At 42.7% G+C, this 22,301-nt stretch overlaps 1 long non-coding RNA gene across 1 annotated transcript; it reads right to left on the bottom strand.

The window, feature by feature from the left end:
* Window positions 1-1,485: 1,485 nt before the first annotated feature.
* LOC114013841 (uncharacterized) lies at window positions 1,486-21,066 on the bottom strand. The gene is made up of 4 exons (XR_003557070.2): window positions 20,890-21,066; window positions 6,937-7,007; window positions 5,720-5,832; window positions 1,486-5,231 (listed from the first exon to the last, which is right to left on the bottom strand). It is a non-coding gene; the product is annotated as an uncharacterized LOC114013841 (long non-coding RNA).
* Between the last annotated feature and the right edge of the window lie 1,235 nt (window positions 21,067-22,301).

A 22,301-nucleotide genomic window follows, 5' to 3' on the forward strand; every position in this document is an offset into this window, starting at 1 on the left:
TTCCTCCTGGAGTGAGTGGAGAGGTACCAGCTAGTGAGGACAGACAGAATATTTGAGGCTGATGGTTGATGCCACAGGAAGGCTGTTGCCTCCTGTGCTACAATGGCTTTGTGTCACCGCCTTCTGAAAAAATAAAATCAGCACCAAAAAGTGTTACTAGGCTACAATTTCCATAAAAGGGGCAACAAAGTCCCCCTTCCTTTATCCTAGTGGAAATCAGGGGTGGTTCTGCTGAAATCAGCAATTCCACAAGGATGCAAAACTCAAAGGAAGGTACTAGCTCAGCAACTACGCAATCTCTCCATGAGCTCAGCAATTCATTCTCTAGCTCCGATAATGAAAACACACAGACCTGCTAAAGCAGCGGGGGTCCTTAAACTTCTTTATCATCTGGGATCACATCTTAATAGAAGGACTGACTGATGAACGCTTCCCTTCCCATTCTCCCATCTGAAAAGATCACCTCCTCATCCACTTCCTATCATGTATCCTCCCTGTGGCAAAGCAGTAGCAATTACAGGAATATTAGGGAAGTAATTAATGTATTTTAGATGCCTTTTAATGAAATTCAGCAGCTGAAAAAAGGGAGAAGAGCCAGTAAAGTATAACCTGTTATCTCTACCGCATGCCACAGTTTGGAAACTTGTATATTGAAAGTCAGAAAAACACTTGCATCCTTTTAACACTAGTGTTAGGTTAGCCTATCCTGTGTATTGCTGGCTGAGTAATACTACATAAAATGTTCACACTTGTAAAATGAAGCTGATTTTTAAGAGATCTAATAAGAGAGATGGAGCAATTTATGTTAACATTACAGCCACATGGGCATACATCGATTTCCTGGAGACTCCTTCAGACTCTCCTCTCTTGCAACTTCTTCTTGCAGGTCCTATTAAATAGGATAGATCCATTTACCTGCCTGCAGAGGTCTTGCCTTATAACACCCTGCCAAAATTTGAACAAAAGGTGGTCAGATAGGTGAATGCCTAACCTCACTCTCCTTCCCCCAAGACAGTGCCAGAGCAGGCTTCTGACTGCACCAATGGTAACTCTCAGCTTTGAGTTATCGTTACTCAAATGATATTATTTCAGATGGTAATGGAGAGGGACTTTTTCCCAATGATTCCTTTCAGTTTGTCTCTGTTTGCATGGTCCTAGGGCTGCTGATCTATGTTCTTCTAATCCTAGTGGCTGTACAGAAGCATCTTTGTGGTGTTGCTGCTTCTTTCCACAGGAGCTCCAGGGTCAATGGGATCCTGTGTTTTCATATTTTCCAAGGGCTCCACTCAGTGATCTAGTTTCTTGCTACCCTCAAGCCGCTGCTGTCTGAGAAATATGTCCCTATCAGCTGCTAGAATGCTGACTTGAGCCATGCCTCCTCTCTAAAGTGCATTTTGGCGGTGTGCTGTGATTAAACACTGCTCTACCAGTGACCCAGCAGTAGGTGACCTCCTTCCCCTTTCCCCAGCACATCGTCTAAAAAAGTCAAGTGATAACGGCTTATGTTTATTGGTTTCTCTTCAGCAATGTGCATTTCCCACTCGTGTCAAAATGGTTTAGACTGTATGTTGCCTGCACTTGGTCATACATCTTCTGCCTAATATCATGACTTACCAGTGTTACTGGAAATATCTTTCAGCTGTTATACAATCTAGATGGGATATAATTGGTCACCAGTCTAATAGCATAGCTGCAAATGGCTAGTTTCTTTCTTCTGCCGTGCTTGGTAATTGAGTCCCCAAACCTGTCCACAGCATGGTGGTAGAAAGCCTTCTCTCCACTGGGCAGCTCCATGCCTTTAGACTCTGCAAGCATTGCTGATTTTTTCCCCTTCTGGGACCTGACACAATCAGACATTACATGGTTATTTATCCCTTTCCTGCTGTTCATAGGCTGAGTTTTTTCCTGGTGTGAGCACTGCCTGTAACAACATTTATGCTGGATGTTGAGGGCAATATTTTGTTGGTATCTGTCCTCTCTTCCAGGAGCTAGGAACATCAGGAGCTAGCAACATCAAAGGAATCACCAGTATAATTCTGTCCAGCCTTTTCCAAGAGCAAACACCCACCCCTGCGATCAACAGCTCACCCAGAATGATCAACAGAACATCTGCTTCACTCAGGCTGAAAGAGTTTTTCACCACCTTGCAGCATCTTGCAGATATAATAGCAGAAGACCAACAACCATAACACGCCATGGAGAGAGGGAGAGTACAAGAGATCACGGGTGTCATCAAGGTCTGTGAAATATCGGAGGGGTCATTAGAACAATGCCAAGATAATTTCTGGAGAGGGGATTGTGCAGCTCTTTTGCTCTTTTTCCAGGTTATTGTGTTTAGCAGTTAATCACATTTCCTCGTGTCCTGTGGATCTCACTGGCATCATATTCATGTACCATATGGATTCCATGTCAGTAGGAATAAACCTTCTCTTTATTAACAGTATCGCTTATTGCACAGCTACATATGTAGCATACCCACAGTGGACATATAGATTGATATAATGGTTTCTCTTCCAAAGCGTTCCCTCCCACAACCTACATATGTTTTTCCAAACTATACAGGGGCTGGTACGTACATTGCTGAAGTGAGACTTCTCTGTTCAGCTTTAGACCTTCCCAGTCTCAGCATCTACATCTGAACTAGGTGTCTAGGCCCACCTTGTAAGAAGAAAAGAAATTCCAAATCACAGTTCCTAAGGTAGATGTCAAAATCAGGGGCAATAAGCTGTACTGTTGAAATGCCTATTTCCTTCCTTTAACTCCAAAAGGTGCCTACATAGCCGGAGGTGCATGTCTATAACATCAGTGCTAAGAGTCAGGTGGGATGAATCCCACTTTTCCTAGAATATCTGAGGGAATGAAAATTCCTTCAGACCTTCTCTGCCAAGATAGAGTTTATCTTTACAGCCTCTCATCTTGAAGTTTCCACCGTGTGACACTGATGCCTGCTCACATTGCAGCATCTGTACTCTAACAGACTAAAAAACCGAAGGAAGAATATTGAATTTGCCTTGATCTATCAAATTCCTGTGTAATGCTAACTAGACCAAAAGTTGTGTGAACATGCTTTCTCTTTTATATTCCTAGCTGTGTGTAGTAAAGAAAGTGTCTAAGTTCCAGTGGAAAAGAAAGTTCATTTTTACAAGGAAATGTCAACACAGATTAGCAGTGGGACTTGCTCCAAAGACACCTACAGTCAAAACAGGCAAGACAAACACAGGTGGGAGAAAACAAGGAAAATGTGGTTTAGCAATGTTATTTTCCTTTGCAACTTAGTAAGTTTTAAGTATTTAATGCATTTTCTTCATCTTTCTCAATAGCCCTAAATAAAAACAGTCCAGAGTGCAAGCTAAGAAATGAGAGCTTTTGAAGAGACAGTGTTTTAAGCGCCACTGTAGGCATTAGTCCATCGGATGGTTGCTAGACAAGAGTGACACTGCTGTGCCATGCACCAGTAGGCTCACTGGGAGGGACAGATTTCCCTTGTCCTGCTGTCCTGCTCCAGGCTCCCTCCGGGCGCACTACTGCCCAGTTCTGTGTCTTTGCCCTGAAAGATCAGGCCTTCTTTCCAGAGGAAAGGTTCCTCCTTTAGAGTCTGACCTTTATAGTAATCCAGCACTCAGAAAGTGTTAAACAGAAATTTCTAGCTGAGTGTTCTTCTCTTTATTTTAGTTTTCTGCAGTTTGCCTGCCCAGCCCTCTCTGAAACCTCCCTCCAAGACGAGTTCTGCTGTGTGAACACTTTCAATACAGGCCTTGTAATACAGTGCTCATATCCAGCTGCTACAGGCAAGAACAAATTTTCACCTGTGCTCCAGTGTGAGAGCAAATTGCCTTATCTGCATGGGAGCTTGGAAAGGAGCTCCTGAAAGAAACGACACATCCCAGTTCTCTTGTTCAATGGAGTTGAATTAAGCTTTTTAACGAGTCAGTGATTATTTTTCCAGCCTTAAATCTGTCCATAGCTGCAATCTGTGCATAGGCTGTGCGTAGTTTAATCTTTCTTAGCTTGATGTTCAAATACAAATTAAGGCAATAGTGAAATTATAAGGTTTCTCCTAAGAGTCTCCAGGAAGACAGATATTTTCAGTGAGCAGATCCCAAAAAGCAGAACAGATATTTTTACGTAGTTGAAAAGCTGTTATCAGAGACTCTTACTACACTGTAGACAATTAGCATGGAGCTGAAGCAGGAATGGAAGTGTTATGATTTGTTGTTGGTCAAAGTTATCCTTTATATCTTCTAATAGAGAAGACCATCAATGGCCTGAAACTCTGTATGCAAAGCCATGCCTGTAAACATCAATAACTCCTCTTGAAAGAGCACTTACGGTAGCAACAAAACCTGAGGTATCTATGATAACAAGTGCATTAATACCCAGCACACAGAGCTATCATTGCAGACATATTAGTCCCAAAATCTCCCACCTAAAACTTCAAGCAGCTCTCAGGGACGGGGGGGGGGACAATACGAAAGGCGTTGTGAACGCTGGTCGAGTCCAAGGACAGACACGGCAATCCTGTGCTGCTTCCCTCCCGCCTCTCGTGCTGGCTGTCCTCGCTGCCTGGGCTGGGGCTGCAGCCTGCATGCTGGTACCGTAGAGAATATGGAGGCAGCACTCGTATTTTATCATCACAACTTGCTGACTACAAGGACTACCTGCTTTAAATGTATAACAATGCTGCTCTTGCTGTAAATCATACTTTCTTGGTGAGCTACAAGGAAGACAAAATCCTCCTGTTTCTGATGTACACTTTTTTCATACTGGATCACTGAGATATTTATAGGGACAAACAGTACACTGAGTTACAAAAGAGGAGACCCAGTTCATGAAAGAGGCATTGAATTGAAGTCAATATAATTTCCTTATTTCTTATTTATTTTGCAGTTTTAAAGAGCAGTCATAATGTTTCTATGTATGCCATGCCATTCCATGTCATACCTGCTACCTCACCATGCTTAGATGTAGCCAGACCAGCTGGGGCTGCTGTACTTATCCCACTCTACCTGAAGAGCAATGTGTCCTCTGGGAATCTGGTCAGTGATTCCGAATATAAGAGCAGTTGGTTGGTGTAAAAACTGATAACTCTTTAGAAAGAAGTCCCAGCGAAGGGATGTCTTCTTGGGAGCAAAGCCAAATATCCAGCAGGACTTGAGGTCAGAGATGTGCCCTAGAAAATCCATCTCTGGGGGAAGAATGAGCAGCAGGGGCTGTTCATAACCAGACACCACCTGCAGAAAGAGATAAAGTACCGAGATGGCATCTGTGAGCAGCAGCAGAGCACAGAGACAGAAGCTGCCTAAGGAACAGCTGTGAAGCCAGGTGGGGGGTGGGGGGGAGGGGAGACCAGTGGAGTGGGGTGACCCGTCACCTTTGAGGAAGCACCCAACAGAGATCTGGCTGTTAAAGCTCCAGGGCTCCAGCAAGGGCATGAAGAAGCCACCCCAGTGCCACAGAAAGAAGAGAAGGAGCTGCAAACAGAGGCCAAACCTCTTCTCCAGGTGTAGATGAATACCAGGCCAAGGCTGAGAGAGCAGGGAGAGCCCAGTGAGGCAGCTAGTCATGAGAAGTGTGTGGGCAGTCATGGTGGTAAAGCCCTTCTCAAGCCACACCTGCAGGAGTAGGAGCAGAAGCATATTCTGCCCCTCCAGTTCAGAGATGCCACTCCCAAAAGATGCAATGGCAGAGCATCCTTCTTTCCATCCTCTCAGGGACTCACCTCTTCCATTCAGGGGGACTGTGAGGTCCAGAGCCCAGTCCCACGCTGAGCCATCTCTGAAAGGCTGCTATGCTGTGCACGTTCCTTGCTTCTAATACAGTCCTCACATCCAGCTGTCACAAAACAGCAGAAAAGCCTTAGTCGCTGAGCTAGATGCAAACATGTAGAAGGAAGACAGTTTAAGCAGATGAGTAATGCATGAAAGTCTACGAGACAAGTATACAGCATTTTGTTTCTCAGGAATACGTGCAAGGAGCTTTGTAATAGTCCCGGTCATATATACTGAATATTCCCTTTTCCCACCTATTTCCCCAACTTGTTCTTGCTTAACTTTTGTAAAAGCAAAGTGGAGATTTGTCTCAAGGAGCGACTTGAAGGAAAGGGTAGAAGCTTTATCAATCTATCAGAGAGGAGTCCCAAGTTTAAGGCATGGTATGAAAGAGAAGTTAATAAATGTTAGTGCCGCGCAGCACTGCAGATTCAACATGAAACTCAACAGTTTCTCTTTGTGAAAGTTCTTGAAGTGTACTTGTTCAGACCTGGAGCTGATTTGAATCAAAACTTAAAGGTGCAATTCCAAACTTTCAAACATCAGCCCTGAAGTCTGATTCAAATAGGATTCTGATCAAAACTGCTCTTAAATAGAAAGCGCCATGGCAGTCCAGCTCCAAACACCTCTTCAAATTCTTTGAACAGTTTCCCATTACCTTATCTCAGGCTCATCCCTTTGTCAAACCAAGCCTCGCTATGCATCTGCTAGCAGTAAGATAGAAATGTCAACGATTGGGTCCCAGTGTCTTGATTTCCAAGTAGTTTCAGAAAGGACCCTTCATGTTCCATGATTCTTTCTGAAGTTTTGGCTGCTCTGCTTACCTCTTTCCCAAGAAACAGCCTCACATAAGAACAGCAAAATCTTTTTCTTTAGAGATCTATCCACTTTCCTAGATACACTCACTTCCTCTGCAGATACCACATGAGAGCTTCTGTGGAGTTGGCCAGAACAATAAGCAGATGCCACTCAGCCCTGGTGTCTGGGTCTGTGCTGCTCTTGTGGGGGTGGGGAGGAAGGATTCCTTCCTTATCTGATGGGCCCTGCCTTGTTCCAAGGGCCTGAGTACAAAGCAGTGGCATCATTCTTTTCCTGTGGGGAAGTGCTCCCATCCTCCAAAGACAGAAGGTAGCTTTCGATCCCTTGGTCGACAGTGTTTTGCACTGACCTGAGAGTCGAAGGACCAGGTCTGTAAGTCTTTCCCTCTTGCATAATTTCTGAGGAAGGGGTAAAAAGAGCCTGTAATAGAAAGAACGCTAGATATAGATCAGAAACCTTGTTTCTCCCTACATAAACGCTGCTCTGACTGTCTGTGGTAAAGCTTGTGTCTACCGTTTCTCAGTTCTGATGGGCAACTTTCTTCTCCATAGCACTTCAGTGTGAGAGCCCTGGTTCCTCTGTGTGTAATACAGAAACCAGAGAAGGTATTAGGACTTTTCTGGGTAATACAGAAGTGTACTTACTACTGCCATTCAGGGCTAGACTGCAATCTGCTGGTTGTAGCATACACTTGCCTGAGGGGCAGCTTTCAGGAGCATGTGTTTATCGCTGAAATGTGGCACAGTCTGTCTGTGCTAGCCTGGTCATCCCTCTTTTTGGGCACACTCTATGCTTTCCCATAAAAGGCTTGTCCCTGAGATTTTTTCATCACTGGTGTTTAACCTTCCAGCTTCCTTTGCCGAAAGGTCAGCCTCACCAGTGTGAGTCCCCGCAATGCAGCGTGCCGCTCGGGGAGGAGATGGGCCCCTCTCAGGCACTCGTCCCTCCTGCTATTCTCCTGAAGTGACACCACTTCAGAGTCTGAGGGAAAAAAAAAGACAGCACAGCACTTTTAAGCTGTCATGAGGGAAGAAAGGCTCCTTTCATTTTTTGTTTTGTTATAGAGCAGAAAAAAATCTGTCACTTTGCAGTATGCTTGCAACAAACAGCTTTAAAAACTGATTAACTGGTTCAGCTTTACTTAGCTTTTAATCACTCAGCAGCTGTTTACTTCACAATTCACAGGTATATTTATGTTCCCCTTTAGTGGAGGTTGTCAGTTATCTTCCTTTCTGGGCTCTAATCCCGCTGACTGGAAGCGTTATCTCCCTTTGCGGATCGGACCCAGGCATGGAAATGGGGTCGGTTACATGTGCAGCACACCTATTCCCAGTCCAGCAACCAGGGCGAGTGCCCCAGCACTAGCAGCAGATTACTGGGTCTTTGGTTCAATGGCTAACCCCTTCCCATGTGGAAAGTGAGTATGGTCAGACAGGAATGTGGAGATACCTTTTTTAACCCAGCAGCAATAGTCATCCTGTAATGCCTCAGTTTAGCTCGAGTTTAAGTTTCTGTTTCACTATTGGGTGAAAATATGGGACTTGTAAGGATTTAGGGTTTGCAGGAACTGCAAGGTGCAGTGAATCTCTGCGGAGCCGGAAGGAGGTGTCTTCTCACACAAAGGCGGGCTTTCCTGCAGAAGCCTGAAGCTCCTGGGGTCCACACTTTCATCTGTAAATGGGTCTCTTAAAACAGGATTCACAAATGTGTTCCAGTAATAAATAATGTGACTTTCTCGGTGGACTGTGCCCTGTTTTGTCGTGTGGGAGAACATCCCCATGAACTGCCATACTTAATGGTGTTTCTACCTCTCTATGATATTCTGAGAAATGACTTCGCCTTAAGAATACACCAGTACCCCCAAAACTGAAAGAAATCCCAAGAGCTGATCATTATGGAGAATGAGAAGAGTCTAAATGGGTGCTAATATTTTGCAAGGGAAGCTTTCAAATGAATGAAATACATCTTGGATATTAATAGTGAAGCCTATGATTATTACTGTGAAGATCTGCTTTGTCAAAATTTCAAATGGAGAATGAAAGCATGTACAGATTTTAGGGATTTTTTTTCCTTTTTATTGAAAAAACACACTGCACATGCAAATTAAAATTGCATTTACCATACAACACTATAACATTTTTGGCACACGTACTCAGCATGCATAAATGTTGGCTGTATTTAAGTTCTCCTAGACATATATAATTAATGAAATACATTTGTGTATAGCCTCATTTTGTGAGCAGCCTAAATTTAGACTGCCTATCCGTTTGCAATGTAAATCTTCTTTTTGGTTGGTATATTAAATGTTAATGCTTGTGCTAATTTTTAGTCTCTAACCTTAAGGCAGGTCACACATTGCTTTATTAAAATGAAAGAAAGAAGATTAATTTAGTCACTGGAGTCAACAATTAAAAGTACATGTGCGTTTGGACAGAAAAATAAGGAAATGATAACTTAATGGCAAAAGGCATGTCCTCCAACAGCTAGGCACCATGGTGTGATCCTTATTTACTTTTATAGTGCACCCCATTGTGCCTATGTGTTGGAAGACATATGTCATGTTTCATCCTCAAGGGCCTAAGTGTGAATTTCCTGTTATTTTTTTCACAACTTTAAAAGTTGTTTCAATGAAGTTTTTGTTGGAAGAACTTTAGTAAAATGTGTTTTATATACTGTCTGTGGCTAACCGGGAAAAATTGCAGCCCCGGAGGAAAATAACGAAGAAAGGCTGCAGCCTGAAGGAAAGGAAGGAGAGGGCTGGGAGTGGAATGGAGCTGTTAGCTGGGCTGGGAGCGGGGGCAGCGGTGCTCACCCCCCGACAGCTCCATGCATGGGCTTGGCAGCTGGCAGGGACCTGTGGCCCCCACCAGTCCCGTGGAGCTGTGCATACTTCCCTACCATCCCAAATGGAGGGATGCTTTGAATGGCCATGGCCACGCTCACACACTGCTGGTTTTGTTGTCCTTTTTGTTTGCAAGCTCTCTGGAGCAGATATGCACACGGTGGCTCTGGGCACATGGGCTTCCCTGGGAAGCCCCTCATGGATGGACTCCTCTGATCCCTGAGGAGCAGCAGCCCACCTGGAAATGTCTAGGTCTATTTCAAGTAGGAAACAGGGAAATTCTGTAAAATGTCATGCTTTTTTTCTGCACTGGGAGCTAATTAATGCCCTGATTTAGTGTAAAAGCAAATGTGAAAAACTGTTTTAAGCTACCAGATACTTCTTTTTTTATAGGGTTTTCACTGCAAATTTCTTAATTTCCAGCAAATACTTTCCACACTGTTACTAAGGTCTTTGAAATCCCTGTCTAGTGCCTTAAAACAGAATCTCTGATATACAATTTTTCCTCCAGTTATGCCAAATATAGCAAGGAAATGCATGGAAGCAGAGCGTACTCAAATCTAAGGCCTCTGCTTTGCAGAAATTACCTAGCTAACTTCAGTGAACAAAACGTCACCAACAAAGCTTTTCAGCACCAAAATTCTATACAAATGCCTTTTAAATGTTTCACATTTTCTAGAATTAGGCTGTCACTTTTGCAAATGTTCTGTGAAATTTTAGCAGCAATTACTACTAAGCAAAATGTTTCAAAGAAAGGAATTCTAAAAAAGGAACAAAGATAAAAAGAAATACTCTTGCAACACTAGCTTGGGAGTCAAAACTCTCTTGCAGTGGAAGTTAAGCCCGATCCCAAGTATGAGAAGCTGCATGGTATAGTGGAGCGGACGCAGGAGCAGTGGGTCTCCCTGTGGGGTCTGACCTGTGCGACCCTGCAAAGCCCATTGGCTTCACTGCTTCCTGAGCCCCTTCCCATCCATTATGTGGGGGACCATGCACGTCTGGATGGGCTGCTTGCTGGATCAAAACTCTCTCTGTCCACATTTTATTTTATTTTTTTTCATGGTGTCATATCACTCATCTGGGTTTCTGGGCATTACTATACTTACAGGAATGAATGCAAATGTACTTTATGGTGAAAGTAAAAATGGGATATCCTGTAAATTTGATGTGAAACCTGCATGTCCCCTGTCTTACAACACAGAAAACTCTGGTCAGCACTGAGCTTGTCTCCACCGTTTTAGGGTTTGTTCTTCAAAGAGAGATCATGCTCCAGGAGCATGCGCTAGTTCCAAAGTAACTTACACAAGCAAAATATTTACTCTTAACATAAATACAAGTAAAGAATACCTGCCTCCACATCAAACTTACTCATCCAGTGGCTAACTGCAAGCTTTCTAGACAAATTTTTATTCTGCTTGCTTCAAAATAATGGTAGCACTTGTGGCATGGACCTGGTGGCATAAATTGTAAACAGTAGCAGTAGACACTGGGAAAATAAAAATAATTATATATGAAAAACAGAGAAAAAAAGAGGACAGTGTCTTCCTTGTGAAATGCCAGCTCCAATCTATACAGAGCCAGTGGTAAATTACCCACCTGTTTTCACTTACTTAACATTAAAAAACACTTACACATCATTACACTTTTGTATCATATTAGTGAAAATGAATGCTAGAGCAATATGAGGTAAACATTGCTAATGCGGGAGAAGGTTGTTTATACGTTCTAATGACAGGATTAACTATGGCAGTGAAAGGTACACCATGCTCCTTTGAACCCTAGCTCACCACCAAGCAAGCCGCCTAGCAGTACAAGGAGACCTGCTAGTCCAAAATGGGCATTTCTCCTGCTTTTTGAGATCATTGCAACAGAGTAGGCTCACTTACGGAAAATGGCCTGCCGCTACCCTGAGCAGCATCCTGGGGATCTGGAGGGCTGTGTACGTTTGATCAACTTTAATACTGTTTTCTGCCACCTATAAATCTTCTGAACGCAATTTGAAAGTAAGATAAGGAAGTGGCTCATTTAATAAATATTTTGTCAGTGCAGTTCATAGGCACTGGGTTAAACTTGCCGGCACTTCCAACTCTGAAGTTTGAAAATCTTAGTTCCTGACTTAGAGCAGACGACCAGGGGTCTGATCCCAAGCCCACCGGTGTCAGCAGAAAGGCTCCTGCTGAATGCATGAGGTGTTTTACTGGCCCTGCCTGCCCATAAAAAAGCGGCAGAGCGAGGAGCCACGAAACGGATGGCAACTGGGACATGGCGCCTCTGGGAATTGCTGCACCAAAGCCCAGACTTCGGAATAACATTGCACAAGCCTTTCTGACCAGGCAGGCCACACCGTCCACAGCAGCCGTGCATGCTTGCTTTCCACCCGGGCTGCTCTTTGGGGTGGACCCTTTAGCATGCTGTGTGTACTTGGAAGGACCGATGTTCCTGCCCTGAGGGCAGGATTGCTTTCAATTCATTCCTGCCCAAGGTATGTAAATATAGACAGCACTAGGACTGTGCATTTACTATTCCACTAAACCATGTGTGCTCAGTGCTGGCTTTCCATGGGTGAGTGCTGCAGAGCAGCTCTTCTTAGGTGCCTGCCCCCTCGCGTCCTCTGAAAAAGGGCAGGATGGTGGCAGTCTGACCAGAATTAGATCAAGTCACACCACCCATTTCTTCTAATTTAAACCCCAGCAAATTTCTCATCTGCATATCATTCACGCAGCTCCTCCACCTCCACCTCCTTGTAGGGATCCCCACCCCTGCCCGACAGACGTCTGGAGATGTCCAAGGGCCACGGGGTGATGTGAAAACCGAGCACAGGCTGCTGCTGCTCCCCCCTACAAGCAGCAGCACACCCCTGCGGGGCACTGCGGGGCACCTCACTACAAGGACTCTGGAAGGTTCAGGCTAATCTTCCAGGGGGAAAAAAAAAAACACCTATCTGAAAAATGGAGAAGAGATAATAACACTTGTAGCTGTACAAGTGAAGATAACGGCAAAAATAATCAAATCTCATGCTCCTGGGAGGAAACTAATTGCACACAGGGGTCAGGAAGACATTTTCATCCACTGTAGAGCATCGCACAGTTGGCTGCTGTGTTGTTATTATGAAAGAGGGAAGTGGAAGGAGGAAGGGGGACTGTGCTTGGGTTGTTCTTTTTTTGCTGAGGAGATGGAGGGAAAGGCGAGAGTGGCTCTTGTTTGCCCTTAAGCATCAAGAGCTGGCTGGCATCAGAGGCATAATACCAGGCTGGATGGATACAGTATGGCAACGCTGATGTGTCCAATGGATTGGGAAAGTGGGATGTATCTCTCCATGCGCACACATCTGCTATCCCTCACTTGTGAATGTTACTCCAGATGGTAATCAAGAAGGTGGTTTTATAACCCACATTAAGAGGACTGTCTGCTGACAAGTTATGTGTTTTCTTCCCTTGAGTACATGCTGTTAAGATGGATAAGTGCAAATGGTTGAAATTTGGTTGTTAACTCTGAATAATAATAATACTTTGCATTTCTATTGCATCTTCCATCCTAGGATCTCAAAGCACTTTGAAAACAGTAATTAACTGAATCTTGCCACACTGCTGTGAAGCAGGTAATTATTACTACCATTTTTTTGTGGAAAAAGAAGCTTTGTCATAGTGAAAGAGAGTTTCCCTGGCACACCAAAGAACCAAAAATAGCCAAGAAATTATGATGACTTCTCAAAGTAAATTAAAACCATTGCATTAATTTCCTGGAAGTTAATTTGGTTTTGGTTTTTTCCCAGTGAATAAATTAAGACAAGCTTCACACATTTTCAACTTTTGAAAACGTCTTTTTGGGACTAAAACACTAAAAAGAAACTACAGACCTTGCACTTTTCACTTTCTTGCTGAACAATGAGAAAAATATCAGTCAAGAGTGAAAATGGGCTATGGAAAGCAAATTAGTCAAAGAAATAGTTTGATGACTGCAATTAATTAATAGTAAGAATATGGTGTAAACTCATGTCAGCCTCAGCGCCAATTTCCATTCCTTTTGGCCTCATCAGACAGTTCATTACTCTCTTTCCTCCTCCCTGAAAAAAAATGCAAACTCTTTGTGAGGACTACAAGGCTTGTTTTTATCCTGTTTTTCTGTTTTTTTTCTCTTCTTGTCATCTGTTTAAAAACACTTTCTAAATGTGCTGCGTAAGGCTGAGACTTTGTAGACAATAGGCTCATAAGCTTGCATAAATGAGAAAAAGAGAGGAAGACCAAGTTTCAGTGTTGATTTTTGCTCGTTGAATAATATTAGTTATTTGATTTTCAGACCCACAATCCATTCTTAAATTAGAAGAAGATGTTGTGGTCCCGTCAAAGAATCGAAGACAAATTCTGCTAATCCTTCTGAGAGGTGAGACAACGGTAATGGGGGGTAAGGAATGACGTCTGGGTGGGCAATATTGCCTGTTCATTTCCTCGGCTTAGCTGCTGATTGTCACTCTTGTGCCTTTGAGATGCCCATAAGCTTCCAGGGAGACTACGCGAAGGTAGAGCAGCTTAATTATGTAGGCTGCTATTTACTAGGTTTCAGCTGAATCCATCAAACTAACTTTGCTTTAACCTGAGCCAGATTTGATTATGAAGCCAATTTATTGACTGGTTTCTCCTTTGGCAGTGCATCCTTTGATTTAGATACAGATACTTACCTACTTGAAAAGTAGCAGTGTTATGACACAATTTATATTTTAAAAAGCAATATTACATGGAACATAATTTTAAAAAACAAACAAACAAACAACAACAACAAAAAGCCCTTTGAATCTAGAATAATGGCTACCTGTAAGGCAGTAGCTCACTTGAGAGATTTTGCTCAAGTAACTTATAACTATCAGCAGAACCCCCTAGGGAATTACCGCTGTTTTTGCAGAAGCTGTTTGCAGTGGAATAAACAGACAAGTGCTCTATATATCATTTTAAGTAAGACAAATAAAGTTCTGCTTCCTCCTTACAACGATGTCATTGTCACTTATATAAGAATAATTCTGTGTGACTTTTTATGAATCTTTCCCCTGTGCAGAAGTACAATGGCCTAATTTCCTACACTGCGTATTGTAAATAAATGTCCTTCTTCAGCAATCTATAGCCAAGCTGAAATGATCTCACCACGAATGGAGCGGTCTAGAAATGCTAAGGTGTGTTTGAGCACCAGTGGTGGGTGGAGGGAGACCCCACTGCCCCAGAAGAGGGTATGTCCATACCTGCTCCTTCCCTGGGAGGGTTTCATATGGCCCAGGAATAGCCGATGGGAAGGCCTGTTGAAGCCATTCCTTTTGTCCTAGGTTCCCCTTTCAACTCATGGCATGTCTGAGAGATAGCTTAATCTCTTGGATTCTCAAAGAGGCAACATCAAATGCACAGTACTTAGTGAGCACGAAGGAGGAAAAAGGACAACCCCCTGTCTCCCATACGACCGCCCACTACTATTGCCAGAAAGAAACTCTGAGATGGTAAAACCACGTTAAAAAATTAATAAAAAAAGCTAGAAAGTGTTATTCAAAATGTAATTTTAACACATTGTGAAGGGCTTTTAAGGGGAAATCTGTGTGGGGAGGGCTGTCATCTCTCAAAGGCCCCAGCTAATGTAGCTGGCTGCCCAGGGGAATGCTGGGGGGGCGGGAGAGAAAATGGGAGAAATTATATTAAAAGGGTGGGAACGTTTTTTTATAACTTACAAAAAAAAAAATATTTGTTTTCCCCAGAGTCTTTCAGGTTGGTTTGCTCTTCTGGCTGCATTTGATCTGCCAATAGCAAAGCCCATCTCTGCACTGATTGTGGAGTTCTGTCTGATATTCCCTGTGTGCCATGAGCATGGGGATTTCATTTCATACATCATTTCCAGCGAATACCCTCAGTACAAAGCACAGAAGAAATTTCTCTCATACACACATGCATAAGCTTACATCTGTGTGTGCACACATACATGTGTATGTATCCACATGAATCAAATCACACTTGTCAGAGAGATACCCTCTAGCCCTGGTTAAATTCATATGATAAATTGTATTATCATGTGTCTTTCACTGTTCCACCTGCACGATCCTGCCTGTTAATGTCTCTGCCTGGATTTTTTCTAATGTTCTGAACCTTTGAAACTAGCTTCAAAAAGGTTGCCATTAAAACAACCAGGGGTAAAAAAAAAAAAGCAACCAGCAGAGTAACATTTCTTTTCGCCCTTCTTAACTGGAGGCTTCTTTGTTCCTTCTCACCTTCTCAAAAAAAATACAACCAACTGAAGTTCTGGGATAAACAGCGTACACAGAATGACCCGTTCGTGGTCCAGTATTTTACAGCCTAGCAGGGTCAGAAAGCCAGACTGGAAATGGAGTATTTCTAATGGGGCACAGTTGAACTTTTACGCCTGAGGTATCAGCACTTAATATAATAGTTTTGTACATTCTAGAGGTTTCTACAACAGCAAAAGTTTTGTTTCTTCAGCTTTTCAAGTTCTGTTTAACTAGACTTGTAAAAACTAAAGGGAAACTCTCTAAGTGAAAACAATATAAGGACACAAATAATCTACAAAAGCCCTTCAGAACTTGTGCATAGGGAACCAAAAACAGAGTACCTCCTCTTGTGATTATTTATGTGTTCTTTCACTACTTGGAACTAATCTGGCCATTCTCAACTCACAGTGATTACACCCTCAAACCTAGTCTGTCCTGACTTTCCTATGTTATTTTAAGGTACTTTAAAATCCCCACATGATTAGAATTTTCAATATAGGTGTCATATGCAAGTCGCATTGCTTTGTTGCATCAGAGTGAATTATTAGTGATATAACCCTCCTCGTCTTTATATGCTAAGTAAGACACACAATTTATAGACTGTTCGAAACCAGGGACAAAGGCCTGGAAGAAAACTCCAGAGCCATCAAAATCCTCAGAAACATGTGGCCCTGCCTCGCTTGACCATTCTGGAGGCTGTAGGAGCTGCTGGTGAGCCAGTGTTGCCCCTCTCCTGCCAGCAGCTGCCAGAGTTTCCTCATGCTACGGGTGGCAGGGGGGCACAGCCACGTGTACCACCACTCTCCACTACTTTCAGAGGCGGCTTATTTGTTTAGGAGAGTCGTCAGGGCTCAGACTGATGCCTCCACCTATTGCAGCTGTGCTACCCTCTCCCATGTGAAGTTTTATCTACTCTCACTCATATCTTAAGGAGATAGCCTCCCTATGGGCAGCCTATTTTAATACCCAGCTTGTCTGTTTTAAGGGAAAAAATCATGGTATCTAACCTAAACTTTTTCTTCCTTTGTTTGAGGCTGCTGCTTCTTGTTCTACCTTCTTGTACTAATGTGAAGAATTCCCTTACTTCATTAAACGCACTTCTACATAATGGTAATGTCCCCAGTGAGTGATCTCTGTATAAATTCAGTTCCTCTGATATTTTCCCATATGTTTTATACTCTGATCTCTGCATCACGTTGGTGGTTAATCTCTGTGTGTTCTCCAGCGCAGTATCTACATGCTAGGAGGACCATAAAGTGTTTTGGGTGGCATCGTCCTAGATTTACATAGTTGCCATATCACTCTTCTACCTTTATGTGAGGCTTCTTTTTAATTGCATACAAGAATAGTGCTGCTGCAATTTGCTTGGGTTACAGCACAAGTATAAGCTTTATAGGGTAGCTAGAATAGTCTCAAGCTCTGTTACTTACTGGTTTCTAGATAGCTCCTCTTCAGCTATATCTCTATCTTTTATTAACACCTACAGACTATTATATTTGTTGAAATCCCCTTTCAACGTGCTTATGGACATAATCTTGCTGTATTTTCTGAGTTATCTCTTTTCTGGTCACTGGACTTGTACATGCAGCATTTCTGAGATGTTGTGAAATATAAACCTGCAGAACAAGAGTACGGTTATAATACAAGTGACCCTGATTGAAAGGGTGGCTGTGAAAACTGATTACACAGCAAATTGCCCATCTGCACAGACTCAGAAAAAGAACATTTCAAAGCTCATTTGTGGGCTGATGTTGCCGTTTAATGCAGTTTCCAACAAATCATTCATAAAATTAATGGCCACAACTGATGCTTGTTGCTCTCAAGCTCTACTGTGAAAAATAGTTCTGACACTGATTCAGGAAGATATGTAAAGGAATGGGTGTTATCTGAAGAAAACTGAATGAAGTAATCTTCACACAACCACAGTCACTTGGGCTACTGGCAACATTCTGGATTACTGTATGATTCTGCTCTTCACAGTCCACCAGTCAGTTTTCCTGTTATTAATGTAGCTTTGTTCTGTAGCTTTCAAAAATGTTTGTAGAATAACCTGTCACTTGTGTCCTTGCTAGATGTCCCTGACACTGACTCGTTGACTCTGTGGGTGGTGGTTTGAGGAGGGATAGCCTTGGTTCCTTCCTCAACTTCTTTGCTGCACATCATGGACCCAGAATAATTTTGTATATCCTCTCAAAAAATAGGACTTCACAGTTCATGCAGCCTATGTTCCAGAAGTAGAAGTGCCACTTCTAATCTCCCATACCTCAAATGCCTTCTTTTCCAGAACTCCAGCTTTGGGGGGAATCTGGATTTGAAATTAACCTCTTCAGTAGATAGTGGAATCGCACAGAGACTTTGCAAAAGGTTTCACAAGCCAGTTACTATTTACTCTGACTAATATGAGAAATGTTCAATTTTAATGAAATAAATAACATCTACTGTTTGTTTCCTGATCCCTCCAGATATCTATCCAGCTTAGGCTAGATGTCATTTCAGACCAATTTCTTCCCTTTCTTTCTTTTTTTTTTTTTTTTGATGAGTACCCTTCTAAGTGATAGAAATTTATCTCCCTCCTTAGCAGATATTTCACTTCTCCCTGAGAATTTTGGAGTTTAAAACTTCCCTCCTCTTAAAGCACATTCCTCTGGAGCTGCTTCTTCCCAAGAGTCCTGTGTCTTTGCAACCTCTCCCTAAGACTCTCAGGCTGTGGTTTCACCCTGTAATATGTTGGTCACCAGTATTAGCTTAATCCACACTCTTTGCCTCCAACCACCATTTCTTACTCCCCCTGCAAATGATGACATTTTTCAGATGTCCTGGCACAATTGCTTGTGGGACAAAGCTGTGAACTGTATCAGAAAAATCACCCACCTTTTTAAAAATGCACCTGTATCCCCCTACCCCTCATAAATAATAGTACTAAAACATACCCAGAGGTTCTATGCCTTTTAAAACCAAATATTAACAATTAATCAATCTTTGTGGCATGAAGATTTTCCAGCCAAATCACAAATCTTCACCAGGAAGGTTCAAGAAAATTCAAGAAATATTTGTCAAGGACTGAGGGAAACATCCTTTGTGTGCCAATAGCTTGTAAGTCACAACCTGCTCTGGGATGGACAAGCAGGCCCAGCTAACCCTTGTCTCCTTAACACAAGAAGCTGAGACTGTGTAGGATAGTTGCAGTACAAAGGGTTTTACACAGTGCGTAAACCAACTGAATTGCAGAGAAATGTGTAGAAAGGGAGATACATGCTAACGTGGAGATACGGTATTGCAGAAAACTGCTTTCTTGTTACAGAGATTTCAGTATGGATTTGGAATGTAACTTAATTAAAATCTCCCTGCCTGATTATCATCCCAGACTATTTTTATGCCACCATAATTCCATGAACTTCCATGTAATCGACATGTAACTCACAGAAGACTCAGACCCTGAGTACTCTGGATCTCTAGATCATTGCACAGCTACTTATATGTACTGTGCTGTGTACTATCCTGATATTAAACCATCAGCAACTTCCTGTAGAGAGTTAGACAGGGATCCTACTTCTAGACTAAGCTTTTCAGCTGTGTAATAAACTCCTAAGAATCATGTGCAATGAGTCTATCTCTTTATTTTTTCTTACTTTTTTCCTGATGTAGTTCTTCACTCCAAAGTCTCTTCCCTAGGTGAAAGGGAAATGTCTTTGGGGACTCCAGATAACCCTGAAACATGAACTGTCTTTCTGAGTCAGCAAAGAGCCTGAGACAGTGATCCTGAGGACATGGACTCCCTCAGACTGTCTCAAGTCTGTCACGGAACGCCCATCACTTTCCTGCCAGCATTGTGATCTATTTATTGTACTAGTGTCCACATGAAAAGGACGAGCTTGGGCACAGTCGGGGGAACACGCACATGCAGTCACAGCTGGGACCCCCTTTGTTTCGTGAGTGGATGCACTCAGCATACCAGCAGATCCAACGGGAATATCTTGATTTGCTTTCACTGTGGTTTTCACCTATGACATGAGTAAGCAAAGGGAAGGCACAGAGTCCAGTTCAGCACACAACAAAAGGAGCCAAAATCTCAGTAGTACCTGCCAAGGTAACCCCCAAAAATCAAGTCCAGTTGGCATACATATTTTGGCAAAGCCCTGTGTTGTTCAGTTAGCACAGCAAAACACTGAGATTATTCCATGTACTCTCAGGGGAAATCCCAGGCAAGGAGGTCAGCAGCTCTGCTGGGGAGCAGCTCTGAGCAGCTTGGGTGGGTTTCCAATGGAACCCCCCCAGAGGAGGGTTTCCATACTCAAGCAGAGAAGAAAACAAAATTTCGTTGTTTTTAGGAGACTGTATATGCAAAAGAGGCATGTATGCTTCAAGGAGATTGTTGCCATGACGTTATGTCCTTCTGTCTGAGAGTGACTTGAAGACACCTTGGTTTTCCTCGGTTGTCCCCTTACTACTTCAGTTTCTCACCAGCCAAGGCTGAGTTCAAAGATCACCCAATTAGTAAAAGGAAAGAGAAGAAAACTGTTTCCACCCTATTCCTCTACCTGGTCAAGCCAGTTTAATACAAGACAAACTTCCAAAAGGCTTTACTGCATGAGGAAAGCCTTCAGGCTCATTACCAGGAAAGAACCATTCAAGTTGCATAAGTAGATAGTTCAAACGCAACCATATGGACAATTTAAAACTGGGGCAAGCTGTCTGTGAAAAGACAAGACACCCCCAAAACCAATACATTTGTCTTTTTCCAGCATACTGCCCCAGTGGCTGCAAAAAGTATGATTTTGGCTTTCTTTAAGGTGAATATTGTAGTAAGACACTTCTCCCTTCTCACTGTCTCCCTCAGTGCTTTCCTGCCATCTCTGATAAATTAACCTCCAGCTGGTCACATTGCTACTTTTGGGGTGGGAAGGCCAATATTACCGTGCCAGTGCTACTCCCTAAGTGTCAGCAAATCCTTGGTTTATCACACCACCATTCAAACACTGAGACTCTATAACAACGCACAGCACATATTTTGCAATTTACTTCCCCACTAGTTCAATTCATTCCCTTTTCTTTTTGTTTGGAAAAGGCTCTCCTCACATTATCTCCACCCTGACCTGACAGAAAGCTGTAACTGCCTTCTCTGAAATTCTCTGCAGTTCTCTTTCAATGAAGTGAACTGGAGGTCACAAGAATTATCATTGCACATCATCAGTATGTTTTATACTTACATATTTATGTTGCTTGATAGTGTCATCCCTTGTATCATGAAAAATTCTCGCCTAATCCCAGGAGGCAAACAGTTCCCATAATGCCCATTCACACTGTGATTTCTTCATCAATGCAAAATCTTGTTTTTATACGGAGGCTTCTTGGTTCAGGAAAAAACAGCTCTGGGTAACAGGAGGGCCAGGCTTCCTGGTTATCCATACACTTACTGACCATACAGCATGAAACAACATACTCTGAGCGGAAGTGCAGGTTGGATATTTTTCAGCACAGTGCAGCAGTTATTTTGTGCAAACACAGCAAGCTTCTGGTTTACCACTCTCTGATGGAACTGTTCAGAGTGGCAGCACACTAGAGGGAGAGAGGAAATTAATTTAGGTTTTGAATAGAAGTGGATATCAATTATATGTGCTTTTAAAAAAGATTGTTTGAGCCTCATGCTTAGAAGGGAAAGTGTAACAAGTCCTGATCATTATTTTTTTTTTTACACTTTGTTTTGCAAGCCAGCATTGTACATGACACTTAAGGGTTTAAAGATTTAAATTCAGCTGACCTATCTCTGCCTAAACAAAGGGGCTATAAACAGGGCTATAAAAATAACTTCTTGGATTTAGTTTTGTCAGGTTTTCTTAGGTAGATTGGGGATGTTTGATCATGTTGGACTAGTTTCAGTTTTTAAGGGAGGCTGGCTACAATCATGTATTCACTGAGCACGCATGGATACTACTGACAGCACAACTTAATTCCCAGGGCAAATTTCTCCTTGGAGCTCACATAGAATCGATGTCACTCATGGTATCTATGTGCCATGTCCCTGTTGTTAGTGTATACAGGAGAGCTCTCTAAATTGGTACTGTATGATGGGAAAAGAAACGGACCAATTGCACAAGCACCCCAGTCATCAGGTGCTCACAGTGATATACACTATGGGTAGATAATCACTTTTACATCAGGCATTGTAAATACAGACACGACACAATATTTTTAGATATGATTTTTAGAACCACGTGCAGCATAATAATAATAGAAACTGCAATGAAGAGAAAAGAAAGATTTTTAGAGCAAGAGCTTTCTGTGCACCCCTGCCCACACAAGTGCGTGCAATGACATCAGGTGTAACACTGAACAGAACTGCACAGGCTGTGGTGGTTCTTTAGCCATGGGTACAGGGAGATTAACTGTATGATGTCAAAATGCCTCTTTTCACCATCATTTATTATTTGTACAGTGACCAAAATGTACTGTGGTAGACGTCACAGTGACCGGCTCATCACAGAAACATAAAAGCACAGGGAGGCATATTCAAATGTCACATCATGAAGCCTAAGACAGTCTCAGGTGCTTGCAACAGTGCTTAAGTTCAAAGGACTGTTGACCACTATGGGCCAACCAAACCTTGTCTAGTTGTCTTTAG

Source organism: Falco peregrinus, chromosome 3 (genome assembly GCF_023634155.1).
Source record: "Falco peregrinus isolate bFalPer1 chromosome 3, bFalPer1.pri, whole genome shotgun sequence".
NCBI lineage: Eukaryota > Metazoa > Chordata > Aves > Falconiformes > Falconidae > Falco > Falco peregrinus.